The sequence below is a fragment of the Cervus elaphus genome, chromosome 21, assembly GCF_910594005.1.
Source record: "Cervus elaphus chromosome 21, mCerEla1.1, whole genome shotgun sequence".
In the NCBI taxonomy this organism is placed as follows: Eukaryota; Metazoa; Chordata; class Mammalia; order Artiodactyla; family Cervidae; genus Cervus; species Cervus elaphus.
In genome coordinates, this window is record NC_057835.1 from 37,240,020 (window position 1) to 37,257,949 (window position 17,930).

General features: G+C 39.4%; 1 protein-coding gene across 11 annotated transcripts in view; it reads right to left on the reverse strand.

The window, feature by feature from the left end:
* NCOA2 (nuclear receptor coactivator 2) overlaps nt 1-17,930 on the reverse strand; it is a 284,225-nt gene that overhangs the window by 154,534 nt on the left and 111,761 nt on the right. For 2 of the 11 annotated variants that reach the window (XM_043879378.1, XM_043879379.1), the window contains exon 3: nt 8,856-8,905. The exons of the other annotated variants lie outside the window; for them this stretch is intronic. The gene's annotated coding sequence lies outside the window, so the exon portion shown is untranslated. The remainder of the gene's footprint in view (nt 1-8,855; nt 8,906-17,930) is intronic. 11 annotated transcript variants of the gene reach the window in all.

Genomic DNA, 17,930 nt, shown 5'->3' on the forward strand with positions numbered 1-17,930 from the left:
CACAATTCCAGTTTTTGGTGTTTTTAAAAATAGGTTCAAAAGTTTACAGTATATTTTTCTATTTACTACCAGTCACAAAATCCTTTTATGTTATGTCATCCTTAAACAATTATCTGAGCGATTTGGGTATATCCAATCATAAATTTGCACAAGAGCTCTATCCCCAGATCCATTCACATTCATATTATGAACAGTTTTTAATGGTAAAGCAAATAATACTTATTTATATATTTAGGAAAAAAGATTGCTGTTGTTCAGTTACGAAGTCATGTCTGACTCTTTGCAACCCTATGGACTGTAGTAGGCCAGTCTTCTCTGTCCTTCACTGTCTCTCAAACTTGTCCATTGAGTTGATGATACCATCCAACCATCTCATCCTCTGTCATCCCCTTCTCCTGCCCTCAATCTTTCCCAGCATCAGGGTCTTTTCCAAAGAGGATTAAACCTCTCCCAAAATAATTCTCCCAAAGACACTACTTCTAGAATGTATTATTATTAACAATTATTCTAAGACTCCTATATGAAAATACTGATGGCTTGCAACCCAACAATTCACAAAGATTGTGAACTGAAAAGAATTCATACTCAGGACCTCAATTTTGTTGTTACTAAGTGAACTCTACTTACATTCAAGATGCTCCCTAATTTCCACTCATTTCACCTCTAATGTTCACAAAAGAAACACTGATGCTCTGTCTTCCACAACTGGGACTCAGTATAAAATAGAGAACTGTCACAGTGAGTTAGACCAAACAGATCTAAACTACAATTAAATACATTAAAACATCTGCATATGAGGAGCCCATACACGGCTAATAAAAAGGCCCTTTCACCAAACTAGTAGGTGATCTGTAGTTCTGATGATTTTAAATTAGCAACCACTCCAAAATTAAAAAAAAGGCCAAACAAGCCACTTTCTAAAATTCTCTCACTTTAGGTCTATTTCTCTCCATTACAGTTATCAAATTTCACTTGCCAAACTCTATCCTTAATTAATCACAGGAAATTCCCAGTAAATTGAAATCATCACTATAAATTCAGTAGGAGTAATGTGAAAACACCAAAGGGCAAAATATAGTCTTTAAAAAGAAATAAGAGAGCAACAACATACAACTGTGGTTTATCATCTAAAAGAATTGTAGACCTAAAAATATTATATAAAATCACGCAAATTTGAATTCTATTTTCAATATATAAGGAGAATTTAATATTAAAAAAAAAACCCTAAGTCCTATTTCTAAACTGAATAATTTGGCAGTACATATGCTCAACTCCTATCTAAACTATTTCACTAGGAACCTGATATATTAAAATGAGTTAAATCAATGTAGTATTACTCTGATCTTAAAAAAATCCAAGCTGACTGAAGAGGAACAAATTCAGTGAAGAAAATATGAAAGAAACTTTAAATTAATGTTTCTAATTAGCAAAGGCTTCCACACAGACTTCAAAGCAAATTTCCCTCTCCCAATTAATTAGAACATCAACACAAAGAATTAGACTCTAATTGACAATTCTTGCGGAGAACTAAATGTGACCAAACAGCAGAATACATGTTCTCTAATTTTTAAAAACTTGCGACAAAAATCCTATTTAGATAGATAGATAGATGGTGGTTCTTATACTTAAATAAGAACACCTTTGAAAATCATCAAGGCTACGTAGCTGATAGTGTGGCTGAAATATTTTGGCCAAAAAATAAGCTCACTCTGCTCAAAGTAACATTAAACTTTGCAAAGAGCTTTTTGTCAACTTAAATATAATGTAAAATTCTGACTCAAAAGACTTCTGAAAAAAAAATCTAGAATTGTCCCTCTTTCTATTAATGATTCCCTAATTATTACAGACATATTTCAACGTTGGCCATTAACTTAGATAGGAGAATTTTACAATACACGCAGAGAATTCCAACTGCTTCCTCCAAGATAAAAAGAGGCACGATACTAATGTGAAATGGATATGCCTAAATTAAATGGAAAGAGAGAAAAATTAAGAAAGAAATCTGGGACAGGACCCACAACAGCACTGCAATTAAAAAGATAAGGAAAGGAAATTCTCAGGAAACACAAATAAATCCTCCAGCCTCTAAGATGAGGGACTTGCTCTAAGGGGAAAAAGATTAACATTAAAGAAGAGCAAATTGAGGGGATTTTAGAAGCAAATTCAAAAATACTGCAGCAAAGCTTTCTGAGTGCCAAATTTTAAATGTAGGTACCCTTACAATTTTCAAAACAATTCTCTAAAGTTCTGACATGCAGACCTTTTAAAAACACAGATGTCATCAATAGATACATGGTATTTTAAATTTTCTGATAATTTCTCATTCTGTATCATGACATTTTTCCTAATATTTTTCTGTGTCATTTTACAAGTAAAATAATTTTAGAATCAATAACAAAATGATAAAGTATAAACATACTAAAGCGAAAATACCTTGCATTAAAATAATTTCTAAGATTCTTTCCAGGCAGACCTTACAGAGTTTCTCCAACTCCACACTTATTCCTCAATCCCAACCATGGGAAATTCCCTATAAATTCTCATTTCCTTGTTTTCCTTAAAAGACTTCATTGTTTTTTTTTTTTTTTCCTGATTAGTCCAGTAATCATATCAAAACAAAATGAGACAAAAGGGCAAAAACAGTTTGCAGAATATTTTTGCAATAAAGTGTAAATGACAGAAGTCACCTAAGAGATGAAACACTATACCCTGATCTGTAATTTTATGTACCTTCCTAATTAGAGCATGCTTTCTACCACTCTGCACTTTTGCTCTGCTTCATCATCATCATCATCATCTCTTGCCTTTTTTTTGGTCCCAAGTAATAATCTTTCCTTTTCAAAAAAACAAAAGTTACATAAGAAATTGTTTAAGGATTCGTCTTTGAAGATGTCCAAGATGCTAAAACTTTTCAGTTAAATGAAACTGACCCTGAAAGTATTTTAAACAAGTTCAAAACTCTGCGTGTTAAAATCTTTCTAAACTATATTATATTGTTTCATATCCTTGTTAAAGAGTGTTCTTTTGTAACATATTAATAGTAGTTTTAAAGGTTAGAGAGTTAAGATATTTTCAGTCAGTCAGTCAGTTCAGTCGCTCAGTCGTGTCCGACTCTTTGCGACCCCATGAATCGCAGCACGCCAGGCCCCCTGTCCATCACCAACTCCCGGAGTTTACTCAAACTCATGCCCATCGAGTCGGTGATGCCATCCAGCCATCTCATCCTGTGTCGTCCCCTTCTCCTCCTGCCCCCAATCCCTCCCAGCATCAGGGTCTTTTCCAATGAGTCAACTCTTCGCATGAGGTGGCCAAAGTACTGGAGTTTCAGCTTCAGCATCAGTCCTTCCAATGAATACCCAGGACTGATCTCATTTAGGATGGACTGGTTGGATCTCCTTGCAGTCCAAGGGACTCTCAAGAGTCTTCTCCAACACCACAGTTCAAAAGCATCAATTCTTCGGCACTCAGCTTTCTTCACAGTCCAACTCTCACGTCCATACATGACCACTGGAAAAACCATAGCCTTGACCAGACGGACCTTTGTTGGCAAAGTAATGTCTCTGCTTTTTAATATGCTATCTAGGTTGGTCATAACTTTCCTTCCAAGGAGTAAGCATCTTTTAATTTCATGGCTGCAATCACCATCTGCAGTGATTTTGCAGCTCAAAAAAATGAAGTCTGACACTGTTTCCACTGTCTCCCCATCTATTTGGCATGAAGTGATGGGACCAGATGCCATGATCTTAGTTTTCTGAATGTTAAGCTTTAAGCCAACTTTTTCACTCTCCTATTTCACTTTCATCAAGAGGCTCTTCAGTTCCTCTTCACTTTCTGCCATAAGGGTGGTGTCATCTGCATATCTGAGGTTATTGATATTTCTCCCAGCAATCCTGGTTCCAGCTTGTGCTTCTTCCAGACCAGCGTTTCTCATGACGTACTCTGCATATAAGTTAAATAAGCAGGGTGACAATATACAGCCTTGACATACTCCTTTTCCTATTTGGAACCAGTCTGTTGTTCCATGTCCAGTTCTAACTGTTGCTTCCTGACCTGCACATGGGTTTCTCAAGAGGCAGGCCAGGTGGTCTGGTATTCCCATCTCTTTCAGAATTTTCCACAGTTTATTGTGATCCACACAGTCGAAGGCTTTGGCATAGTCAATAAAGCAGAAATAGATGTTTTTCTGGAACTCTCTTGCTTTTTCGATGATCCAGTGGTTGTTGGCAATTTGATCTCTGGTTCCTCGGCCTTTTCTAAATCCAGCTTGAACATCTGGAAGTTCACGGTTCACGTATTGCTGAAGCCTGGCTTGGAGAATTTTGAGCATTACTTTACTAGCGTGTGAGATGAGTGCAATTGTGCGGTAGTTTGAGCATTCTTTTTTTTAGGGATTGGAATTAAAAACTGACCTTTTCCAGTCCTGTGGCCACTGCTGAGTTTTCCAAATTTGCTGGCATATTGAGTGCAGCACTTTCACAGCATCATCTTTCAGGATTTGAAACAGCTCAACTGGAATTCCATCACATTCACTAGCTTTGTTCGTAGTGATGCTTTCTAAGGACCACTTGACTTCACATTCCAGGATGTCTGGCTCTAGGTCAGTGATCACACCACTGTAATTATCTGGGTCGTGAAGATCTTTTTTGTACAGTTCTTCTGTGTATTCTTGCCACCTCTTCTTAATATCTTCTGCTTCTGTTAGGTCCATATCATTTTGGTCCTTTATCGAACCCATCTTTGCCTGAAATGTTCCCTTGATATCTCTAATTTTCTTGAAGAGATCTCTAGTCTTTCCCATTCTGTTGTTTTTCTCTATTTCTTTGCATTGATCGCTGAGGAAGGCTTTCTTCTCTCTCCTGGCTATTCTTTGGAACTGTGCATTCAAATGGGAATGTCTTTCCTTTTCTCCTTTGCTTTTTGCTTCTCTTCTTTTCACAGCTATTTGTAATGCCTCTTCAGACAACCATTTTGCCTTTTTGCATTTCTTTTCCTTGGGGATGGTCTTGATCCCTGTCTCTTGTACAATGTCACGAACCTCCGTCCATAGTTCATCAGGCTCTCTATCAGATCTAGTCCCTTAAATCTATTTCTCACTTCCACTGTATATTACTAAATGTTCTACAAATGCTAATTTTAGGTCGAATCTTAAGTTATTAATATTTTATATGCATTTGTTAATCAACAGGATTCTTACTGTCATTTCTTTTTTATGAATATATCATACTTTATCCATTCTCCTGTTGCTACACATTTAAGGGCTTTTTCTCCAGTTTTAAGCTATCTTCTCATTGTTCATTTCTTGATGTATTTTATATGCCTGTTTCTACCAGCTGGTCTTCTGTTTTCTAGATAAACTAAGGGTGATTTTACTCCCATATTCATACTTTTAATAATAACTTTATTCAGATATTCACATATCATACAATTCAAATGGTACCAATTTGTACAATTCAGTGGTTTTCAGTACATTCATAGAATTGTATAATCAACACCACCATCACTTTTAGTACATTTTTATCACTCTGCAAAGAAACCCCATTAGCAACCTCTCTAAATTTCTCCGACCACAGCCCAGTCCCTGGCAACCACTAACCTTTCTATCTCTACCAATTTGCCTATTCTATACAATATGTGGCCTATTATTACTGGCTTCTTTCACCAAACATAATGTCTTCAAGGCTAATCCATTCTGTAGCATGTATCAGTACTTCATTTCTTTTTATTGCTAAATAATAGTATATAGTGTGAATACATCACATTTTATTTATCTTGCTGACAGACATTTGGATTGTTTTCACTTTACGACAATTATGAATAAGGTTGTTATGAGCATTCTCATGTTCATGTTTTTATAAATACAGAAAATCTACCAATCAGTTTTTGCTAATAGCAGAATGGAGATCACAACGACCCTGGGTTATCCAAAGAAGACAAAGTCAGGTCATCTGTAGGACCTGAAATGAGTACTCTACCCCTGAGCCTTCAATTACCACCTTCCAACATGGGTTTGATCCCTAGGTCAGGAATATCCCCTGGTGATGGAAATGGCAACCCACTCTAGTATTCTTGCCTGGGAAATCCCACGGACGCAGGAGCCTGGTGGGCTGCGGTCGATGGGGCTGTGAAAGAGTTGGACATGACTTAGCAACTGAACAACAACACATAACAACCAGACTGCTTTACTACTGCTCAGCCCTGCATATATAACCCATCACCTCCGCCACCAACGCTGTGCTCCCCTTATCATCTCACCTGGATTACGTCAATGGCTTAAATGTGGCTCAGCCTCCAGTGCTGTCCTCCAGCTCAAGTGCGCCAGACCAGAGTATTCGTTCCAGAATACAAATTTCCTCATTTCATTTTCCTGCATCAAACCCTTCAATAGCTCCCCAAGGCACTTAAGATGAAAGTAAAAATGCCTTCCTAAAGAAAAGACTCTCAGATGATCTGGCCTCAACAACCTCTGCGATCCTGACCTCTATGTCTGTGGCATCTATAAGAAATTATTCTGGTTAATTACCCTTTCTCCCCCACTGGACCTTTATACAGCCTGCCCTCTCTGCCTGGAACTGACCCCATGTCCCCATGGGTGCTTCCCTTAGTCACAGAACTGTTTATACTCCACCTTCTTATAGCCATCATTTCTGTGATAATATAAACTCTGAATGAGAAAAATTTGTGATTTTTCTCATAGTTAGTGGTGTGGTGGTTTAGTCACTAAGTTGTGTCTGATTCTTGAGGCCTCCTGGACTATAGCCCACCAGACTTCTCTGCCATGGGATTTCCCAGGCCAAGAATACTGGAGTGGGTTGCCATGTCCTTCTCTAGGGGATCTTCCCACCCTAGGGATCGAACCCGGGTCTCCTGTACTGCGGGTGGATACTTTACTGACTGAGCTACCAAGGAAGCCCCTGTAGTTAGTGGATCTAGTCCAATGAATGGCATAGAGTGGATTCTCAACATGTATTTGTGGTTGTGATCAGAGAATGCTACTTACTGGCCTATTCAATAATTCTGATGAGTAGGTAGGACTTTTTGAGGCTTGGGCTTGAAAAAAGATGAGTGAAAAAACCCCACGAAACAACAAACCTTAATCTTGGCCTAGTCTCTCTCCAGCTGAAGCAAGTAGTAACCCTCCACCATCAGGTTACAGGACGCTATCAGGAAAGAAACATTCTCTTTAAAGGGGAACGCTGGCTGTTAAAATGATGAAGCCAGAGCTGCCGAGGGCCTTTTCTGCCATCACATAAGGTCCTAATTGAAAAAAGAAACCAACACAGAATGAAAGTGGAGACAAAGGAAAGAGAGAAGTTTCTGGATGACATCATATAAATCACCCATCCAGATGTGCCCAGAGCTGGTTGCGGCCTTGGACTTCCCAGATACGTGAGAAAATAAACTCCAGTATGGCTCATACTAGTTTGAGTGTCTTTTGGATGGCCCAAAGATTCCAGGGCTACACAGGAACCATCTACCTGTGTTAGTCTCTAATTAGGCAGCAAAATAAATGACTATACTTATTTTTCATTGCTGGTGCCATTTTACACTATATAAACTAAACATTAGTATAGTTGAAAGCCTAGGCAAAGAATGTGCCCTCCGCTTAGGGATACCCTAGTGGAAGGCAAGATTTCTAGTAACAGAGCTGGACTCCAACTGCTTCCTTTCGGGGGTGAAACAAAGCAAGAAGGTTCCCAGAGCCGGGCAAAAGCCTAAGCCCCCTGGAAACTGGGACGCCTAAAGCTTTCAGGATGATAAAAGCCGGCACCAGAATTAGACCATCTGAGAGCAGACCATGATTCAGTAGGAATCCAGGTTACTTACTTTAAAGTCCTGGACAATTTTTTTTTTTTTTTAACTGACACAACTACAGGTAAATCAAAATTCATTTGTTTTCAGGGAATCAACTTGATGGAACTAAAGGATCAGGTTTGGTTATGTAGAATTCTTCCTCATTTCATGTAAGATGTAGAAATACTGAATTTTATACGCAGTCCACCAACTACTTCCTATGGATGAATTAAGAAGGGCAGAGCCAGTTCAGCAGGTGTTCATGAACCCAAACTGGGTGTTCATCTGAGCTACATTTCTTTTCTTAAAAGATAGGGTGAAATATGGAAATTAAGACTTACCTGTGTCCTCAGTGACTCATATGGACTACAGGAGAAAGAACAGTATGAAAAGTCGAAAAACTGGACTTGGGTGCAGGCATCTGCCTGGTACACCCTTGGAGCTTTTCCTGACCAAGTTTCAGTTCTTCCTCACAGGAATTCATCCTATCCTTTACTACCAGGCCCCTTTCTCCTAAAGAGCAGCTTTGCCTTACACCGTTGGTGACTTCCCACTGCATGTGAAATATCAAGGGTGAAGGCCAGTGTGGGCTGAGTAGGAGCAATGTCATACCAGCTATAGCTCTCTGCTCGGGGAGCGGGGGTGGGGATGAGGGGTGCATGCTCAGTTAGCTTGACTGTGGATGCTCATGAGGAAAAGGCTCATGGAGCGTCATGAGTCAGTCATTAAATTGTAGGGGGAAAAATTATATTCGGAACTCTAGGTGTGAAGATGCTTCTCTAGTGACTAAAATCCCTCTGCCATTCAGGAAGCAGAAGCGGTTAGTAATACGGAAAACGTGTGCACTTCCAGTAGATGAGGGGAAAAGGTAGGGGAACTGCAAGTGGTGGGAGAATATTCCCAGAAGACACTCTAAACTAGAAAATGCATCGCCCCGTTGAATTTTCTTGAGTAGTGGCGACCAATGGAACAATACAGAACAGAATTAGAGGCCTCCCAGCAAAGGGAGACGATCCCCAGGGTCCTGATGATACCACATGGCAGGTGTATTCATAGCTACTCACAGTGTCTGTTTAGAAAAAGCATCAAGCTTCAGAATTCCAGGTTTTCACGTCTGCAAAATGGCAAGTATATAACAAAACCACCATCAGCCTGCTCCTGAGATGATAAATTTGGTTCATTGTTTATTATTCAAAGACCTCCTAAAATATATGACCATAATGTCCTATTTTAGTAAATATGACAATCTAAAGATAATTTCCTCTTCTTCTGTGATTTAAGACCTTGTGCTCCTTAGCACTACCATTCTGAATACTGAATACCAATACAAAACAATGGAACTTCATAAGGGGTAGGAGATAACAAACATGGAAAGTCTCTGGGCCGCCACAAATTCTTAAGTTTGTAAACGCATGTGTTATTTTCTAACTTCTTTTTAGGAAACTCAAGACCAATGTACAGGAAAAATATTATTATTAATTTCAGCATCTCAGCACAGGGCTCATGTTAATCTCAGTTCAGGATACCCAACTAGATGTATACAGATTGATTATAAAGGTTAAGAAAGATATCATGCACACATCTACTAATACAAAAGCACTTATCAAAAAAGGGGGCTGGATGGGCAAGAGAACTCTCCACTGGACTGCATCTGTCCTACCAAGTAATTCCTATGAAATTAGGCAGGTCACTGGATTTGTTTTTTCCCAACCATAAATCTCCCTTGTATAAGTAGCAAGATTCTTTCAAAATCCGGGATGGCAGTGTCAGATGGCTAGTGCTGAGTCTGGTGTCATACTGAATCCAAGTGACAGGATCCACTTCTGATGTACTGTGCCATTCAGAGTGACCGCAGGGCCCATTTCTCTCAAATGCTAATATGCTCGCTTCGTGTGTATACACTGGGTGGGTTCACTTCATATTGGATCTTCATCTGCACCCCAGAAAGCCCCACTGGCATGGCAAGGCACTGAGAAAAGAAGCGGGGAAAGGCAGGGCTCACCCTCCAGCCCGCAGGCTCAGCTCCACACTGCCCCTCCTCTGGGGGTGCCTGCTGTGCCCCAATGCTGTTCCCTTACCAATTGAGATTATCCATGAAACTGAGAGAAGACTTCCAGAGATGCTCCAGGCAAGAGACCGAAAACAAGTGGGGAACTTACACTAGGCCAGGTATTAGAATCATTGCTTTAGGGATACGCTCCTTACTCCATGGCTTTCCCATCAGTGCAGTGGTCAAGAATCCGCTTGCCAATATGCAGGAGATGCAAGAGATGTAGATTCGATCCCTGGGCTGGGAAATGGTAACTCACTCCAGTATTCCTGCCTGCAGAATCCCATGAACAGAGGAGCCTGGTGGGCTTCCGTCTACAGAGTCACAACGAGTCGGACACAGAGAAGGCACGCAGCAGCACGTACACTGTACATTTCATTTCCTCCAAGCCCAAAGCATTTGTAACACCCAACTGATGTGCATTTTAAATGGTCATTCGTGGTTTTTGTTTTTTTAAGATTAACTGCAGGGTCACAATGGACTTCTCTTTGTAATCTTACAGATTCTGATGTATTGAGTCCAGGAAAAAGAAACAGCATAGCCAAGGTCTCACAGCCACTGGCTGGCACCACTCTGATGAACTGCCCATTGGCTCCTATGCAAGTCTGTTTTAGTCCTGCCTTTTCTAATGTAAGACACACAGATCTGAGGACTGGGGCTTAACTTTTTATTTGCTATAGCCACTGCTACAGCAATCAGTTAAAAACAAAAAAAGAAAAAAAAAGTACTAAAGTCTTTATGTAATCTACCTGGCAAATATTCTAAATTAAAGACAACACTGCTAAAACAGCAGTTTTGAATATGCCATAGCATAATACTTATTTCATTCAGTGATATTTTGAGTGACTTTTTCCCCTCGTTCTCAGAAGTTTACTCTCACAAATTTAGAAACATAAATGTTCACAAAGTACTCCTCTGGAATAAATGAGTGACAGAGAGCCCCTCCTTTTACAAAAATCACTCTCTCATCTCCTTAGTAGATGCCTACCAATAACGACAACAACTCTTGACAAAGGCAAGGTACACTGGAAATGTGATAAGATGATGAAATATTCAAATGATTATCTGTTGGAGTCTAAAGGTCACATGCTTAATCACTGTTCAAATCTCTTTTGGCACTTTTTATTACTCAGAACCTCAAGGATTCTGTGCTCCCAACTAACAATTTGTGCAAAGCCCTAGTTGGGACCAAATTTTAAGAATAAATGCCCTTCTCTTTCTTTCATTTCTTTCTTCTCCCCCTAGGAGGAGGCTTGACAGGGTATAAGAGGAAGTGAGGAAGCAATCACAATGAAAGTGAAAGAAAGTGAAGTCGCTCAGTCGTGTCCAACTCTTTGCGACCCCACGGACTGACTATAGCCTACCACGCTCCTCTGTCCATGGGATTTTCCAGACAAGAATACTGGAGTGGGTTGCCATTTCCTTCTCCCGGAGATCTTCCTGACCCAGGGATTAAACCGGGGTCTCCCGCGTTGTAGGCAGATGTTTTACCGTCTGCGCCACCAGACATTTTAGTAAAAATACTCAGTGATTTTCAAGAGGGAGAAGTCCTAGGAAACTGACTTTTTAGGTGCTAACCCATCACTTTTTAAAAGGTTTCTAGCTCTCATCATATTTATTTCTTCTTACAAGGCTAGAAAGGAAAAAATATAAAGGGGAGGAACCTGAACTCTCTGGACCACTCTCGCCTATCTACTTTGTTACCCAATGCCTGGTCGATCATTTGTGGTTACCTTGTGAGTTTCATTTCTTAAGTGACTGTACATACATATGGATGTGTGTGTGTGTGTGTGCGCGCACTATTAAAGGTGATTTCAACTGATTACTGGGCTCCTACTCAGGAAAGAAGGCTTGCCTCTACCCTGTGGCAGTGTAAGTTAAGACTTTTAAGGCTTGAAACAGATAGGAAACATCAGGAGGGAAAAAAAGGAGAGAAAGGGTAGAGTCTATGGTCTGGATAATAGGTACAGCTCAACTGGGAACTGCTGTTGAGATGCTGATCTGAAATTTTCAGAAATGTAACTCAAACTAGACTAGGAACAGGAATCAGAGAAATGAGGAATAGAAGCTGACCATGAGGAGATGGAAGAAAAGGAGGAAGAGCAAACCTAATTTTTAAAAAGCAATGTTCTAAGTGCCAGGCATTGTTCTAACTGCATTATGTGTAAGCTCAATACAACAAAATCACACAGTAGAAAAACAAGATACGTCTTAGGGAGGTAGGGAGATGGAATTTGAACAGAAAGAATAGATTAGACTCAAGTTGATCTTAACAATAAACAGCCCTCCCTGAAAAGATACATGCACCCCAATGTTCACTGCAGCACTGTCTAGAATAGCCAAGACATGGCAGCAACCTAAATGTCCATCAACAGAGGAATGGATAAAGAAGATGTGGTACATATATACAATGGAATATTACTCCGCCATTAATAAGAATGAAATAATGCCATTTGCAGCAATATGGATGTACCTCAATTAGTTCAGTTCAGTCGCTCAGTTGTGTCTGACTCCTTGTGACCCTATGAACCGCAGCACGCCAGGCCTCCCTATCCATCACCAGCTCCCAGAGCCCACCCAAACTCATGTCCATTGAGTCAGTGATGCCATCCAGCCATCTCATCCTCCGTCATCCCCTTCTCCTCCCGCCTTCAATCTTCTACAGCATCAGGGTTTTTCCAATGAGTCAGTCTTCGCATAAGGTGGCCAAAGTATTGGAGTTTCAGCTTTAGCATCAGTCCTTCCAATGTATATTCAGGACTGATTTCCCCTAGGATAGGCTGGTTGGATCTCCTTGCGATCCAAGGGACTCTCAAGAGTCTTCTCCAACACCACAGTTCAAAAGCATCAATTCTTCGGCACTCAGCTTTCTTTACTGTCCAACTCTCACATCTATACATGACTACTGGAAAAACCATAGCTTTGACTAGATGGACCTTTGTTGACAACGTAATGTCTCTGCTTTTTAATACGCTGTCTAGGTTGGTCAGAACTTCCCTTCAAAGGAGTAAGCGCCTTTTAATTTCATGGCTGCAATTACCATCTGCAGTGATTTTGGAGCCCCCCAAAATAAAGTCAGCCACTGTTTCCACTGTTTCCCCATCTATTTGGCATGAAGTGATGGGACTGGATGCCATGATCTTAGTTTTCTGAATGTTGAGCTTTAAGCCAACTTTTTCACTCTCCTATTTCACTTGCATCAAGAGGCTCTTCAGTTCCTCTTCACTTTCTGCCATAAGGGTGGCGTCATCTGTGTATCTGAGGTTATTGATATTTCTCCCGGCAATCTTGATTCCAGCTTGTGCTTCCTCCAGCCCAGCATTTCTCATGATGTACTCTGTATATAAGTTAAATAAGCAGGGTGACAATATATAGCCTTGACATACTCCTTTTCCTATTTGGAACCCGTCTGTTGTTCCATGTCCAGTTCTAACTGTTGCTTCCTGACCTGCACATAGGTTTCTCAAGAGGCAGGTCAGGTGGTCTGATATTCCCATCTCTTTCAGAATTTTCCACAGTTTATTGTGATCCACGCAGTCAAGGGCTTTAGCATAGTCAATAAAGCAGAAATAGATGTTTTTCTGAAACTCTTGCTTTTTCGATGATCCAGTGGTTGTTGGCAATTTGATCTCTGCTTCCTCTGCCTTTTCTAAAACCAGCTAGAACATCTGGAAGTTCACAGTTCACGTACTGCTGAAGCGTGGCTTGGAGAATTTTGAGCATTACTTTACTAGCGTGTGAGATGAGTGCAATTGTGCGGTAGTTTGAGCATTCTTTGGTATTGTCTTTCTTTGGGAGCAGAATGAAAACTGACCTTTTCCAGTCCTGTGGCCACTGCTGAGTTTTGCCAATTACCTAGAGAGTATCATACTGAGTGAAGTAAGTCAGACAAGGAGAAGGAGAAATATATGACATCCCTTATATGTGAAATCTAAAAAGAAATTATACAAATGAACTTAGTTATAAAACAGAAAGAGACTCACAGACTTAGACAACAAATGTATGGTTGCCAGGGGGAAGGGACAGTTAGGGACTTTGCAATGGTCATGTACTCACTGCTATATTTCAAATGGATAACCAACAAAGACCTATTATATAGCACATGGAACTCTGCTCAATGTTGTGTGCCAGCCTGGATGGGAAGGGGGTTTGGGGGAGAATGGATACCTGAATATGTATGGCTGAGTCCCTTCACTGTTCACCAGTAACTACCACAACACTGTTAACTGGCTATTTCCCAATACAAAATGTTTTTGACGTTAAAAAAAAATAATAAAAATTTAAAAAGAAAAAAAGAATAAAGCGTCCTCAAGACAGGCTTTACTTCAATAACCCTGCATCTTTTCTCTATGTCCAAGGCACCTGCAACTGACTACTCTTAAAAAGTATATAATATCCTTATATTAAAGCAGTAACCATTAACCATTTCGTAAAACCTCTTCAACATGAGGTATTATACTTCAATTAGAGAATCTATCAGATATAATATATTAACCTCTAGTAGGTAAATTAAAATCTCAGAATTTACTTAGAACTTCGTATAAACCCACATATTACGGCTTCTTCCAGATCAACAAGAGCAGGAAGATTGATAAACCAGTTGGACTGGGCGTGGAGTGCAGTAGGCACCATTAAGAGCCTGCACTCTCAGGACACTTTCAGCTCAGAGGTAACTAGCAGCTGTTTTTCTGTCTTTGTGGCAATTGAGTCCCATCCATAAAAGACACCCTGTGTTTCTCTTTCATTTCTAGCTACTCCCATTGTAATGATCTAGGAAACACAGCGGAGTTGTAGATGTCACAGCAAGATAGCCACAAGGTCAAGAGTGTGCAGGGGGACCGCCATGGGGCCCAGGGTCCCTCACCTTCCTACACCGTGCACCTGCTACAATACCTTATTCTATATGTGTGGTTACATTGTTTTGTAATCCCATTTATGTAACTTAACATTTGTTCTCCATTTCTCTTCTTACATAAAAGATGTGGGTGGGACAAAGGCCATACATTTTGCTTCTTAAATCTAAACGTTCCTATTTTACTCTGGGCACAATAACTGCCCCAAAATGAAAACAGAGTAACTTGGAAAACCCTGCCAGTTGGCCAGGGAATGAGAAACAAACCAGAGATTCACCTGATCAAGAAGTTCCATTTGCATCACTAAAGGAGGCGACACGATCCGTCTAAGAGGACAGAGTTGAGGAATATATAGTCCCAGCTTCATATTCTAGAGCAACCTGCCCTCTTAAATGACACTGATTAAACTCCATGAGTCTCAGAAATCCCCAAGACAAAATGTGGATAATTTCTCTCATCCAAGCTGAGGGGAGTACAGATTTGATGGAATAATGTATACCTTAAGGACTAGCAGAATGTAGGTATGTAAGAAAAGTTTCTTTCTTAAAACTCCTTTATATTCTGATTTATAAAAATATTTCTACACTTCATTTTTTAAAGATGTGGTCAAGCCATTATTGGAGGGCATATAAAACAAAAAATGTTAAGAGACAACAAACAACCATGAGATACAAGAAATCTGAGAGGTAGATTTCACTAGTGCTTTAAGAAATAGTATGAATTATTAAAATATTAAAGCCTATGTCACAGTATTAATTGAATTATTCTGTATTTGCTTAAAAAACAGCTTTGCAAGAAAAAGGAAACTCAGCTGTGAATAAAGTCAATTTGAGGTGGTAGATAATTAAAACCTCTTTTGTATTTACGGTGAATACTCTGAATTACATCACGACAACTCATAAGCACCTAAAAACATTCTGCACTGATCCTACAGAGAAGCTGTGTGAAAATACTGGAGGAAATCTGACAGGAAGTGGAGCCCAACTATTCAACATTTTGTAAAATGTAAATGCCACATCTGTTCATTTAAATCATGTATATCTAAAATATAATATAGTCAACATGAACAAGAAACTGTACTTCACCCCAAATTAAGCTTTCTGTCAAGTAATTGAAAGAACTCTCTAGTCACTCTAAGAAATATAACTTTTTCTAAATAACAACTGAAATTTGGTTTTGAATGGAACATTTTCTGCTCTTTGTGTGAAAAGGTCCTAGGATTTCTTATTATGGGAAGTCTAGGATATGCCTTTTTAAGATTCTTTTAGAAAACCTATTTTTAAAGAGAGGAACTGAAAAAGAGAGTGAGGTAGTCCTTTTTCCATCCATCAGAACAAAACAACCCATGTTAATAAAACATCTAAATCTAAATCCCATTGAATGAATTATCTGTGTAACCTCATTTGAAGCCAAAGAACAGCTTAACATAATTTTTGTGACCTGCATTTCCCTTTATTAATTAGTGTCAGATAATCATTTCTGATACAGTATACAATTTAGCAACTCCGCGGGCTCACAGAACCTAACTGGGAGAGGGGCACGGCCAATAAAATGCTAAGCCTTGTCACATTTTCCCCTAAACTTAGAAGGTTAGCTTCAAATTTTATTTATTTTGAAACTATTATCTTTTTTGTGTGTCTGGATGGGCTGTTTATTTGTTCTTTATTTTTTAAGAGAACAAACTTTCATAGGCAAAACACTACCAACGACAGACTGGAGTCCCAATTCTGCATCTAAGTAACTAGCTAGTCTAGGTGCACATCACTGGGTAAGTCACTGGATTGCTCATCGCCTTCTTCCCCCTATCTCTAGAGAGAGATTGTAACAGCAGCTATTTCCTAGGCTTCATCTGAGGGTTATGTGGATCAGCACAGGAAGACCTTACAAAACACTACCTGGCACATGATGAGAACAATATGTATGCTAGGAATTACAAACGATCTTTCACTTCCAAGAACTTTCTATTACATTTGCACTAGGATTTAAAGAGGATCTGTGTTGATAATACCTGGTTCCACATTTATGTCTCTGTGCTGAAATCACCTTGCGGAATGGCCTGTAACTGTGACATTTCATCAAATATAAGTAAACTATACATTTAATTACACAGATGCCTTAACACTGAAGTCTTCATTTGTGTTCATGTCCTACTTTCTACCTGTTTGGGGTAGCCTCATAATTATCAATCTTTGGTAATATGAGTTAGTGAGTGAGTGAAAGTCACTCAGTCATCTCGGATTCTTTGCGACCCCATGAACTATAGCCTGCCAGGCTCCTCTGTCCAAGTTATTCTCCAGGCAAGAATACTGGAGTCAGTTGCCATTCCCTTCTCCAGGGGACCTCCCCAACACAGGGATCAAACCCAGATCTCCCGAATTGCAGGCAGATTCTTCACCATCTGAGCCACCAGGGAAATCCCTTGGTAATACAGTAATGCTCTTTTAAATAAAACAAATTTATCTATCTAGTGACTCACTAACACAGAAAAGTTACATGCACATATATGGGCAGCAGTGATGTCAAAAATGTTCTATGAACAAAACAATGAAAAAAAGCAGAACACCAACATGTTGCTCTATGTAATGAAAAAAATTCTAATGAAGTAGGATGCTTCCAACTCAATTTCCTTCACATTCTTGATCCACATCTTTCGAGTACTTCTGACGAAATTCATTTTGTAGTATCTGATGGGATCAGTTAATCAAGTTTCCTTTTCTGAGATAAGAATCATTTTCCTCAACTAATATAGAAGGTAGCACAAAATGTCTTTGCAATTGTTACAAGATTCAATTAAAAGCAGGTGAGTTGAAAGACACCAAGTTCTGTTTCACTACAGACATTACGGCTCATTTGAAAGCTTTGAAAATCAAAAGTGGTTCAGTCTCAAATTCAATCAAAGAGAATTTAGACATGATCAGAACATACTTCAACTCCTGACACAAAGAATTATCCAGAGTTGACCCTCATACAAAACACGTAAAGGTCAAGAACCACATCTTACCAAAAATAATAGTAAATGTTTGTTTTTCCTTTTCTCTCTACCCCTCAAGGTAACCTACATTTATCTCTACTTCAAAACACTGTGAAAACTTTAACTCATGAAACCTCATTGTAGCATATAAACAAATGATCAGGTATGCTATTTTCATAATCAGACTTGAAATTTAGTATGAAACAGGATCCTTTAATCAACAGAGACCTCAGTAAAAGTAATGACAAAAACACTGAAGAAGTAC